The sequence below is a fragment of the Euprymna scolopes genome, chromosome 42 (genome assembly GCF_053919585.1).
Source record: "Euprymna scolopes isolate OS-2025 chromosome 42, ASM5391958v1, whole genome shotgun sequence".
NCBI classification, from domain to species: Eukaryota; Metazoa; Mollusca; class Cephalopoda; order Sepiida; family Sepiolidae; genus Euprymna; species Euprymna scolopes.
Window position 1 is genome coordinate 24,683,863 of NC_136523.1, and position 13,394 is coordinate 24,697,256.

Consider the following 13,394-nt stretch of genomic DNA (forward strand, 5'->3'; position numbering starts at 1 on the left):
ATAACTGAAATGTTCCCCTTGACCGCTGTTCACTCATTACCCCTAATACTCTAGTGGTCTCCGGGCATTGATAAGTGGTGACCCCTTTGTAAAAAAAGAAGAAAAGAAAAAAAAAGGAGTACCCAGTTGCATGTATAAATCCGTTCTTTGATGCCCTTCTGTTGCGTAATTGGACATATACAGCAGAACTCCGGGATATGTTTTTTTTTCCAAGTTACGATGTGGAATACGATGTTTTTTCGGCTCCTGGTAACGATATTTGCTCTGACTTACGGTGTTATTTATTATTCTATTTGATTATATGCATGTGCATTATATACTGTAGTGTATTTGGTTACTAATTCCTAATGCCAAATCTCGAGGTTTATTTACAATTAACTCTTGCTCATCGGAAAACAGAAGGATAGAAGGAACATAATAACTGCGTTTAGCTGTGTGTGTGTATGTGCTAAGGACACTGGACGAGTCGGTCTTCTCTCTCTCTCTCTCTCTCTCTCTCTCTCTCTCTCTCTCTCTCTCGGTTTTTTATGTTAACTGTCTTATATAGACATCAACCGACATTCTGAAATGTTAATATAAACAATATTAGATTTTTAAATCTTATTTAGCGTTGCACAATTCTAAGTTCCCGACCCGGAATATAACCCTCTTTTTGTTTTCGGGGATTATTACAATTCCGGTCATTTTATGGGACACAAGAATTTAAATCAAAAAAATCTATCTGGAATGTGCGTGTGTGCACACCTATGCTTCTATCAGCGTCGCCCCGGCCCCATAGCTAACACTCCTAGATACAACCTCTGGAATTCCAAAATAGTCACCTATATGGTACTGAACAAAATCAACGTTGCTTAACGTCGTAGACATAACGAGATCCGGTTTACCTACATTTTGTATATTAAAAAAACTGCCATTAAGCCAGGCTTCTCTCTTTACATCATCAACGCTCTGATCCACATCTGGCATCAATTGAAATGAATGGCTCTCGTCTTCAGGAGGCCTCAAGTTTTGACAAGCTTCTGGGCTTGACCATTACTCCTGATCTTAAATGGAACACGTACAGCAAATCTGTTGCCAAGGCCGCTGGAAAAATGGTGGGATCTTTCTATCGATCCCGTAACTATCTCACTGCTGATGCTATTCTCTATCTATATAAGAGCCAGGTACGTCCAAGGATGGAATACTGTTGCCACATCTGGGCAGGAGCTGCTAGAAAGGACTTGTCCTACCTTGATAGAGTTCAAAATAGACTTCGTAGCCCCGTAGGAGATGTCCTTTTCTCTTCCTTGCAACCTCTATCTCACAGAAGAGATGTTGCGAGTTTGTCTCTGATGTATCGTTATTTTCATGGAAAGTGTTCGACTGAGCTTCAATCTATGATCCAGCCCTCGCCAAACTTTCACAAGAAACACTCGTCTAGCTGTACACACTATCAATAATTTCCCCCACTCTTTATCTGTGCCTAATCCTAGACGTAGATTCCATGAACAAAGCTTCTTTCTTAGAACTGCACGCCTATGGAATTGTCTTCCGTTTTCCCGCTTTCCGGCTGACTACAATATGGTTGTGTTCAAGTCTAACGTAAATAAGTTCTTGATGAGCCGTTCTATATAAGTTATCAAATTTACCAAATTTTCATTACTAATGATTACTATGTTGTCCAATTTCTACTGTACACTCTTTAACCCTTATCCTTGAGTGGCCTCTTGGCCTTGATAAGTGGTGATGCCTATGTAAAAAGAAAAAAAGAATGTCCTAAGTAATTCGCAATTGTATTTTGAGTGTCGCTTGCACTGAAGTTTGAAATTTCAACATCCAGTAGAAGATAATCTTACAAAGGACTCTATCACCCGCATCACTAGTGATCCTTGTCTGTGCCACTAAACATATAATTACAAATTAATTTTATTTATTGCGGACATCTTTTATTAGTTGTTTCGCGATGTTAACGCCAACTATTGGTGAAACAACGAATAAAGGAGGAGGGTAATTGTTTGCAATAAATAAAATTAATAAATAATACTCATCTCAAAGAATTCCAATTGAAATAATATATACCATTCGCTACGGACCCGACCATATTAAATAATAAACATGAATTTATAAGATCAAAAAAATTCAACTTTGATCGCCCTTCGGGGCCCGTGGCGCAGTGGATACATACGTTGAATCTCTACGGTTCCAGATGATGATTGTTTGAAGATAGCGGTTTCAATTCTACCCAAAGCCGGTCAGAGGCGTAGTTGGCCAAAAACGTGGTGAGACGACAACAACTACGGAAGGCAGTAATTGCAGTGAATGCAGTCAGGAGATTCAGAGTTCCTATCCTGTCGCGGTTACCACCTGACGAAGGCCGGAGGAATAGGTGGCTGAAACGTTGTGAAACAACTAATAAAAATGAGGATAATAGTCCGCAATAAATAAAATCAATAAATAATGCTCATCTCAATTAATTCCAACTAAATAATATAATTACAAATTAGTTAAGAGTTTTACCTATTCTTGGATGATGGAACCTTGTGTATTAAAGAAAGGATTCGAAAATCCTGAAAATTCCCGAGTTCAACTGAAAATCAACTGAAATGATGTGATACTAAAACTTATGAACGATAATTCAAACAATATTATTATTCACAGCGTTTTTACAACTACGTAATTTAGATAAGAGAAAAATCCAGGCTGTCCTCGACGGTCGTACACCTAAACAATATGATATAAATGCGGGAGTGCCCCAAGGGTCTATCCTTAGACCTCTGTTGTTCCTAATATTAATAAATGACCTCCCCGACAAAATTGCTTCTGAAATGGGTATATATGCTGATGAAACCACGCTCTATAACAAACACGACAAGAAAACAAGTGAATACATATCTAAAGAAATGGCAGAAACACTAGAGGATAACCTCCAATATGTAGTGGAATGGTGACAAAAATGGTTGGTCACGTTCACTGCAGTCAAGACTAAACTTGTTTCCTTCAATAATTACATGAAACCTTCTCTATCTCCAATAGCAATGGCCAACGACTCTTTATCTGAGAGTACATCTTTCAAACTGCTTATCCTAACGTTCACAGGAAACATAAGTTGGAACAATTACATTGAAAGCATTGCCAGGGCCGCTGTGAAGAAGGTAGGCTCTCTCTACCGTGCTAGAAAACTACTAACAACCGAAAGTATCCTGTACCTCTATGAGACCACCATTCGCCCATGTATGGAGTATTGCTTTTTATTTTTGTTTTTTTGCATGGTGGTCACCACTTTACAAGGCCCGAAGGCCACTCAGGGATAAGGGTTATTGCGTGTACAGTAATCGGTGAGATAGTATTGTAGTAATCATTAGTATTGGGGGTTTTGATAGAGTGTCTTACTTAAGGGGGCGGTTTGTCAGATAAAGAGTGGGGGAAATTATTGACAGTAGTTTCAGCCAGACTGGTGTTTCTCGTGAAAGATTGGCGAGGGGGGGGACGAGGGATTCGAGCTCAGACGAGCACCTGCCATGGAAATAGCGATAAAACAAAGACAGGCTTGCAACGTCTCATCTATGGGAGAGTGGTTGCAGGGAAGAGAAAAGGACATCCCCTACTAAACCACGAAGTCTATTTTATACTCTGTCAAGGCAGAATAGGCTGTTTTTAGCAGCTCCTGCCCAGATGTGGCAGCAGTACTCCATCCTTGGAAGTACTTGGCTTTTATATAGATAGAGAATTGCATCAGTAGTGAGATATCTTCTGGAGCGGTAGAACGATCCCACCATTTTCCGAGCGTTCCTTGCAACAGATTTTATGTACGTGTTCTATTTTAGATCAGGAGTAAAGGTCAAACCCAGAAGCTTGTCAAAACATGGAGCCTCTACAAGACGAGAGCCATCCATTTCAATTGATGCCAGATGAGGATCAGAGCGTTGATGATGTAAAGATAGAAGCTTGGTTTTGGATGCATTAAAAGTGACCAGCCACCTCTTCCCCCATTGTACCACGTGCTCAAGATCGGAGGAGAGAGAATTAGAGAGAACTTTGTCATTTACGGCCTTTGATGTGTTGCCATAGATGGTCGTGTCACCAGCATAGATGTCAACGAATGATTTAAGTATGTGTTTTGGGAGATACTTGATGTAGATCAGGAAGAGAGTTGGACCCAGGATGGACCCCTGAGGGACTCCAGCATTAATACTGTGGTCCTCTGATTTCTGCCCATCAACCACTACTCTTATGAACCTCTCGGAGAGAAATGATTTAATGATTGAGAAAACATTTCCAGTAATACCGTAGCTGGAAATCTTGTGAAGTAGGCCCTTATGCCATACCTTATTGAAGGCCTTCGATATGTCAAGAGCAATTGCCCTGGAGAGGAAACCAAGAGATTCACTAATCCTGTGTGATATAACCGTTAGCACATCTGCTGTAGATCTAGCAGAGCGGAAACCATATTGCATGTCACTAAGAAGGTTGTTTCTTTTGAGGTGGTTGGCATATTTAATATGGATTCCGACAACTTACTCATGACACACAGGAGATTTATTCGTCTGTACTGAGAGGGAGATGATTTTTCACCTGAAGTCTTAAGTACATGGCATACTGATGAGGTTTTCCAGGGTGTTGGAAAGCACTTCTCCTTAAGGCAACGCTTAAACAGTTTTGAAAGTATGGGGGCAAGTTCTGGTTGGAGCTTTTTCAGCACTATAACTGGAATGCCATCAGGGCCAGGTTCTTGATTATCTTGGCGACCTCACGCACAGATATTTGCATGTTGTATTGCGTGATTTGAGGGAGTTGATGGTCATTGTCGCATAGGGTAGAATTAGCTGCAAAGTTCTTGGCAAATAGTCTGGCTTTGTCTGATGCTGACGAGATGACCTCAGGTCCATTGGTGATAGTTGGGATAGAACACACACTTCTGTTATAAATCCTGTTTGCTATTTGCCAAAACTGGTGGGAACCAAGCCGCTGCTCAGCTACTTTGGATTTAACAAACTGAGCATATAGCTCTCTTGCATGTTTTATTACTCTTTTACAATGGTTGCTAGCAGTCCAGAAAGCAGCTTTAGTCTCAGTATATCTGTTACATTGGTAGCCATGGAAAAAATGATTTCTGTGCGCGATGGCAGCCGCACATTCAGGGGAGAACCATGGCTGGCTGTTAGGTTTTTGTTGGAATTGTCTCGATGGTATGAATAGTTCTATGCCTATTATTAACCATTCGGTCAGGTTTGATACTATAGAGGACACATCCTTTTTAAACGTGGAATGCAGAGGTAGGTTAGATATGAACGTACGGCAGCTATCCCAGTCAGCCATAGAGTATCGATATACAGTACGGTGGAGAGGTACGTCTGAAGACTTATTATATTTTATTTTTATCTTAACTGATACAACAGAGTGGTCAGAGGATCCCAGAGTAGATAGAACGGAACATGAACACAGCTCAGTGGAAGTTTGAGGAAAAGATCTAGAAGTATTGTTGTCATATTTGGGTGCATCTGATTCTAGTCTCTCACTCCTAGCCAAGGTTCAAAAAGAGTCGCTGACCTCATAGGTCCTGAACTGTCATCTAAGCTTCAGCTACTGTCCCATCGACGAAATGTAGCATCCCTCTACCTGTTCTATAAGTATTTTAATGGTGAATGCTCTGACGAACTTCAAGCACTTGTGCCCCCACGACGTAACCCCCCTCGACAAACACGACAGGCAGCTAAATCCCCCACACAGTAGAGACCTATAGATGTAGAAGATCTTTCTACTCCAGTAGTTTTTCCCCCAGAACCGCTAGACTTTGGAATTCCATTCCAGGTCCCTGTTTCCCAAACTGTATTGACGTGCAGAAGTTCAAGTGTAACGTGAACCGACATCTTGCTGCCCAAATCCCTACATAGCACCCCAGTAGTTGTTGCTCCTGATAATAGCCCCCTTACACCAAAGTGGCAATGTGCCTTGTTTGGGGTGAAAATGTAATTAAAAAAACTACTTAAATTACTTTAAATTTCAAATCGGAAGATGAATCGGCATGATTTATGTTTATCTTCCACTTTATTTTGATATGTTTGACGTTTTATTTATTTTTTTTGCATGTCTTTAATCTTGTTTTCATGTCAATGTTTGCGAAAGTAATAAATTATGGAATTAAATTATTATTTTCATGCGTCAGGAATTTTTATTCGATTGCTATATCAGTTTATAAATGGCGTTCTGAGATTTGAGATTTTGGAGGAAGTGACGTAAACGGGTAAGGTGTAAAAAGTGCGGGAATAAATAGGCAAGTTAATTAAGACGTTCGAAACAAAATGGCGGAAATTGATGGAGAAAAAAGAAAAAGTTGGGGGTGGAAAAGAAGACAAAGAGCAAAACCCAAAAAGAAGACAAAAAAGAAGATAATAAAGAAGTAGACAAAGAGGGAGAAAACGAGGAAGAAAAAAAATAACGACAAAATGAAGATAAAAATAAAAGATAAAGTGAAGAATCCGTTATTCATTTATTAATCGAGGGTTGAAAAAACGGAAATGACGTCGAAGCAAATAATATAATATAAGCTCATTCCTAAATTTTCAAATTGAACTTCCGAAATAATATTTTCAAAGATGTGACATAATTTCTTTATATATTTCTTTTTATTATTTTTTATTTTTTATTTTTACAAGGGTGTGAAAAAAGAAGGAACAATTACTAAATGTTAGAAGATTGAAACATGCTCATGACTGTGTAGCAACCCATTACTGCTTATGTAACGACAAACTGAAACACACACACACACACACACACACACACACACACATATATATATATATATATATGTATATATATACATGTATGTATTCAAGCAAATATTATTAAATGCAACGGAGACGTTTTGCTTTATTATTCTTTTTTAATTTTTCGATTTTCCGTATAATCATTTTTGTATCAAAATCAAAAATATTAATAAAAGGTCCATAGTCACTGCTTGCACGAGCGCTTTCGATTCGTCCACGAATCATCATCAGGTGTTGAAGTAAAAGATTGAAGGAGCGAATATAAGTTATAGTTTTGGATTTTACCGTCATTGGATTATTTATCTTTCACCAGACTATCCATTCACCACATTCTCGCTACTTAACTTTTTGCTATCAAGTAAGATCTTTGACTTACTTGCAGTTTCATCAAATACTTTTGTATGCAAACTCCAATCCCGCATTTTGCTAATTCCTACCCTCTGATGAGAAGGAAAGTATTTCTTCGAAACTCCGCGGATAAAGGACTATCTACTCATCAAGTGTTTCCTTTTCAGATTAAATATGTTTTAAACTCTTTTTCAAAGTGTTTTTTAACATATTTTATTAACTGTTTGCTCATATATATATATATATTAAATGACAAAAAGTTATATTCCAAAATTCATGATGTTGACCATCTTATAATTTATTCCTTTAATTCAGTTGACTTGTACAATTCTTGACAGTATCCGTTTCATAGCGCAAACTCAATCACTTAATTATTATACCAATCAGTGAATCTATTATGCCCTTATAAAAAGCTTAGAATTATAAATTTACTAATTATTAAATAGAACATTTTGGTGGAAGATTCTTAAATTAATTAAAATTGTTAGTACGAATATTTGGATTTAATGAATTTGTTTGATAAAAATTCAATATGGCGTAATGGAAAAATATAAAAGTAACTGCAGCTTCTCTTCCAGTTTTCGAAGTTAAAGGCATTATAGATTCACTGATTGATATAATAATTAAGTAATTGATTTTGCGCTCGAAACAGATAGTGTCAAGAATTGTATAAGTCAACTGAATTAAAGGAATAAATTATAAGATGGTCAACATCATGAATTTGGAATATAGCTTTTTGTCATTTATTCTATATGTTGCTCTGTAATCACATTGAACTTCTTATATAAAGATTGATATATAATAAGAAAATATATTTCTACAGAAATATATATATATGTATATATCTATAATATAAAGTTAAATGTCTGTGTGTGTATGTGTGTGTGTGTGTGTCTAGTCACGAATAGGCTCATATATGGTTGACTATTATAGAAAACTGATCCTATATAATGATAGAAGATGTATCGAGATACAGAAATGGGTATGTTCGACCTGGAAGAACGGTGATTCATTAAAATTGTGGGATCTGCGTTCGCGCCTGGTCCACAAAGTATGAAAATAAAAAATTTTAAAATTAAAAAACGTTTACAAGTGCTTTTGATATGGATTTTTCCTAAGAATACTTTGATAATATGTTTTAACTTAAATAGGGATGGTATAATAAAATTGTGGGGTCTGCCTTCGCGCCTGGCCTGAAAAGAATGGAAATAGGCACAAACTTTAATAAAGATTTTTCATATCTATCTGCATAAGTATACGTTCAATAATTATGTTTCAGTTTGAATAAATACAGTATTATATATATATTATATATATATATATATATATATATATATATATATATATATATATGCAGCGTTCATAATCGACTTTTCATCGACTATATATATATATATATATATATATATATATATATATATATATTAACTTATCGGCGTTTACTCTATATTTTAGTTTTCACCTTTAATTCTAATTTTATCTTATTCGGACTTTTACTTCAACCCGAGATGATGATTGTGGACGAATTGAAAGCGCTCGTGACAGCAACAATTATGGAATTGTTATTAATATTTTAGATTTTGAATCAAAAAATATTTTACGGAAAATCGAAAAATTAAAAAAAAAAAAAGAATCAAAGTGTCTTTGTTGCATTTAATTATATTTGCTTGAATGAAAAATGCTGCCTAAATATATATATATATATATATATATATATATATATATATATATATATATATATATATATATATATATACAGCCTTGCTTAAGCAATCGACAGCACTCAAGCCAAACCCTATCATTCTTCTTAATTGTATCTTACCTCCATTTTCGATATTTGCATTGCGTTCGACTCATGTTCATGTTTTGGTCTTTCCTTTAATTTCTTTACACGAAATAAAATTTAAAAAATAAAGTCCGAGTCCATCCCTTCATTTCAGTTGCATTATTTGGTTATTTTTTATAAAATTATTCTCTTTTTTTTTATTTGTTAATTTTTTTTTTGATCGCTGTTTTTTTTAACTTTTATTATTTTAATTTTATTGCTGAAGGCAGAAATAACGTTTTTCCCTCTCGTTTAGCGAAAATTACATTTAACAGGTGACTGAACCGTTTCAAACACAGTTTTCACCCGGTTTTCACACTCCAATTTCTTAATAAATGTAGGCAATCACGTGCACATTTTCTGTTTGTTTATCTTCTTTCTTTTAATAAATCCAAAGAAATAATTTTATATTTTCTAGGTTCTCCTCTATTTTTTAATTAACCGGATGATTTTTTTTAAAAATTACCTTCTTTTCTCTTACCTTTTTGATAATTTCTTTCGTCCTGATGATGATTCAACGAAATATCGGAAGCTTCTTTGATACAATGGGCGTGCAATAAGTAATACCCATTACCCACTTCAAATTGTCTGATCTAGCTGCAATTTTGCATGTGCAATGATTTATATCTCTACGAGTTCTGTGGAAAATTACAGCTCTGAACTAATTGTGGTATCTATTTTTCTGGTGTTAGAACTGAGTCAGGTGTTAAATGGAGCCTGTTGAATGTCGAGTAGTGATCCGGTTTTTGTATTTGAAAGGACGCACACCACAGGAGACTTTTGATGAAGTGAAAGAAACTTATGGTGATAATGCCCTATCATATGACCTTGTAAAACACTGGCATCGTGAGTTCAAACCTGGCCGGAAGTCTGTGGAAACAGCTCCCAGACCTGGTCGCCCCAATTCTGCCATTTATGAGGCATCTGTCCGTCAAGTTGAGGCTACCATTTTGGAAGATCGGCGCATTACTATTCACTATCGTTCATGATCATTTGCATATGCATAAGGTGTTTGCCAGATGGATTCCCAGGTTGCTCACACCATTCCAGAAGCGAGAACGCGTCGAGTGTTCGTGGATGAATTTGGAGATGTGCCAAGAAGATGAGTCAAAGTTTTTTCAAAAGACTGATTACACAGGATGAAACCTGGGTCCATCACTATAATCCAGAGACCAAAACCCAGTCAATGCAGTGGAAGCACGTGGACTCACCACCTCTAAAGAAGGCAAGGGAGCAGCCCTCCGCTGGCAAGGTCATGCTCACAGTCTTCTGGGACCAAGACAGAGTTATGATGATAGATTTCCTGACAACGGGTACTACAAATACAGGAGCCTATTATGCTTCACTTTTGAGGAAATTATGGGAAGGTATGAAAATAAAAAGGCGGGGCAAGATCAGCAAAGGGGTGGTTATGAAATCCTCCTCCATCCTCTCCACTCTCCTGACTACGACCGTCTGACTTTCACCTCTTCCCGGCCATGAAGTTGTTTTTGAAAGGAAAGCATTTCCCAGATGACGCACCCTCGATCTCTGAAGTCACGTCGTGGTTGTAGGACCAACCTGGGGTGTTTTACAAAAACAGTCTCCAGAGCTGCATCAAACGATGCGAAAAATGCATAACTCTGGGTGTTTCCTATGTAGAGAAAGACTAATAGTTGTGCCAAGTTTCATTGCTCTATTGCTATGAGAAGTGGGTCAGAGGCATTACTTATTGCACGCTCCTCGTATTTGCTTGAATGAAAAAATGCTGCCTAAATATACCAATATATATATATATATGTATATATATATACATACATATATATATATATATATATATATATATATATATATATATATATATATATATATATAGCGTTGTTTAAATATAAAAAGAATGCTGCCTTAGTATACCATATATATATATATATATATATATATATATATATATATATATATATATATATATATATATATATATATATACAGCGTTGTTTAAGTAATCGACAGCACTCAAGCCAAACCCTATCATTCTTCTTAATTGTCTCTTACCTCCATTTTCGATATTTGCATTGCGTTCGACTCATGTTCATGTTTTGGTCTTTCCTTTAATTTCTTTACACGAAATAAAATTTAAAAAATAAAGTCCGAGTCCATCCCTTCATTTCAGTTGCATTATTTGGTTATCTTTTATAAAATTATTCTCTTTTTTTTTATTTGTTAATTTTTTTTTTGATCGCTGTTTTTTTGCTTTAACTTTTATTATTTTAATTTTATTGCTGAAGGCAGAAATAACGTTTTTCCCTCTCGTTTAGCGAAAATTACATTTAACAGGTGACTGAACTGTTTCAAACACAGTTTTCATCCGGTTTTCACACTCCAATTTCTTAATAAATGTAGGCAATCACGTGCACATTTTCTGTTTGTTTGTTTATCTTCTTTCTTTTAATAAATCCATCGAAATAATTCTATATTTTCTAAGTTCTCCTCTATTTTTTAATTAACCGGATGATTTTTTTTAATTATCTTCTTTTCCCTTACTTTTTTGTTAATTTCTTTCCACCTGATGATGATTCAATGAAGAATCGAAAACGTCTGTGATACATATAGATTGTTTATTATATTTTGAGTAGAGAACAAAAAAACACCATCAGAAACAACAAAAAAGTATAATTAAGTAAAGCTTTCTATTATTTTTAACAATACTTAATTGTATGGGCCGTATTTTGTTTAGGGGCTATGAACTTTAAATTAAAAAGTATCACAAAAAAATCTGTCAAATTTGTCGCTTATTATAAACTAGCCTGGGTGCTCGGCGTTGCTCGGTTGTTTGGTGGTGTATGTTTAGTAAAAAAAATTTTTAAGTGGTAGCGAACAGGCAGGTTCGAACCCGTACCGCACAGGAGGAAAAAGCGTCCAAAAAGTAGCGACTCTGCTGTTGCGCCCATTGCTAACCGGAATCGATGTAGGTTTAATTTAAGGCTAGACAATCGAAAAGAGGGGATGACTTCTGAAAATATTGACGATAAAAATATATAAAAACAACATATAGACACATATATTCGATTTAAGAATTTATTGTTTGAAAAAAGGATTATATAGAAAGGGTTATTTTATTGGATTTTCAACAATGACTACTATCATCAGAGGAAATGAAATGCGTCCAGCTGAAAATTTTTCTAACTGCATTTCATTTCCTCTGATGGTATGAGCCATTGTTGAAAAGCCATGGATTAAGGAAATTAAAATAACCCCTTCTATATATTTCTTTGTCAAGCAATAAATTCTTAAATCAAATATATGTCTCTATATGTTTTTTTTCAGAATTTAAAATTTAAACGCGAAACTTCTGATGAGTCGTAGACGACGAAACACGTGTCAGTGGATAATTATATTTTAAAAATAATATATATATATATATATATATATATATACATATATATATATATATATATATATATATATATATATATATATATATATATATATATGCCGCTCCCCATTTAGGGGGTACCAAATTGGTCAAAGGGAAAATTATTCCCAACTCGCATTTAGATACAAATGCATTTTCGTAATAATAATTGAATTCGTTCAAAGAGTATCGCAAACAAAAAACATCTCTCTCTCTCTCTCTCTCTCTCTCTCTCTCTCTGTATATATATATATATATATATATATATATATATATATATATATATATATGTTGGATGTGATAACTATGATGAGGTGATTTTCCCTGGCAGGGTGGTCACTGAAACATGTTTGCATATGTGTTGCCATTAGGTATCACATCCAACATATTTATATTGCTCTGTATAAGCATTGAGCACTCTTTGGTTGACACATTTTGGTTTTGTTTAAATAATACTACCAATAATATAAACTATATATATATATATATATATATATATATATTTAAAGGAGATTAGAACAATAGTCTAAAGAGCAGAGTGTATTTTAATATAATAGTAAAATTACTAGTTTAATTAAAATACAGGAAAGAGAAAGTGCTCGTTGTAATTTAGATATATAATAAGCTCGATAGGTTAATATCCTAGAGCTAATTTAATATTTAGTAATGCGATTGATAATTTAAAAATCAAATTATAATTAAATTAAAAATCCGTTTCATAAGAAGGAACAACAACAAAATCACTTATCTGTACGATCGTTTCGGAAAACAGTGTTTTTATTGTGGTAGACATCAAGTTACGGACAATAATTATTACATATAGTTTCCTCATCAGCAAATATAGGGAAAGGTTTTTATTATATGTAAAAGACACCATAAATAAACCTAGCATTAAAAGTAAGGCAGATGTATCTGGAAAAAATAAAATAAAGGTATGGATTTAAACTTGATAAGAAAATTAATATGTGTTAGAGATAGAAATAAAATAGAGTAAAATTATAAATATAAATTTGGTTTAAGTACAATATTATACATACATAAATACATATATATATATATATATATGAAGTAATGTGATTGATAATAT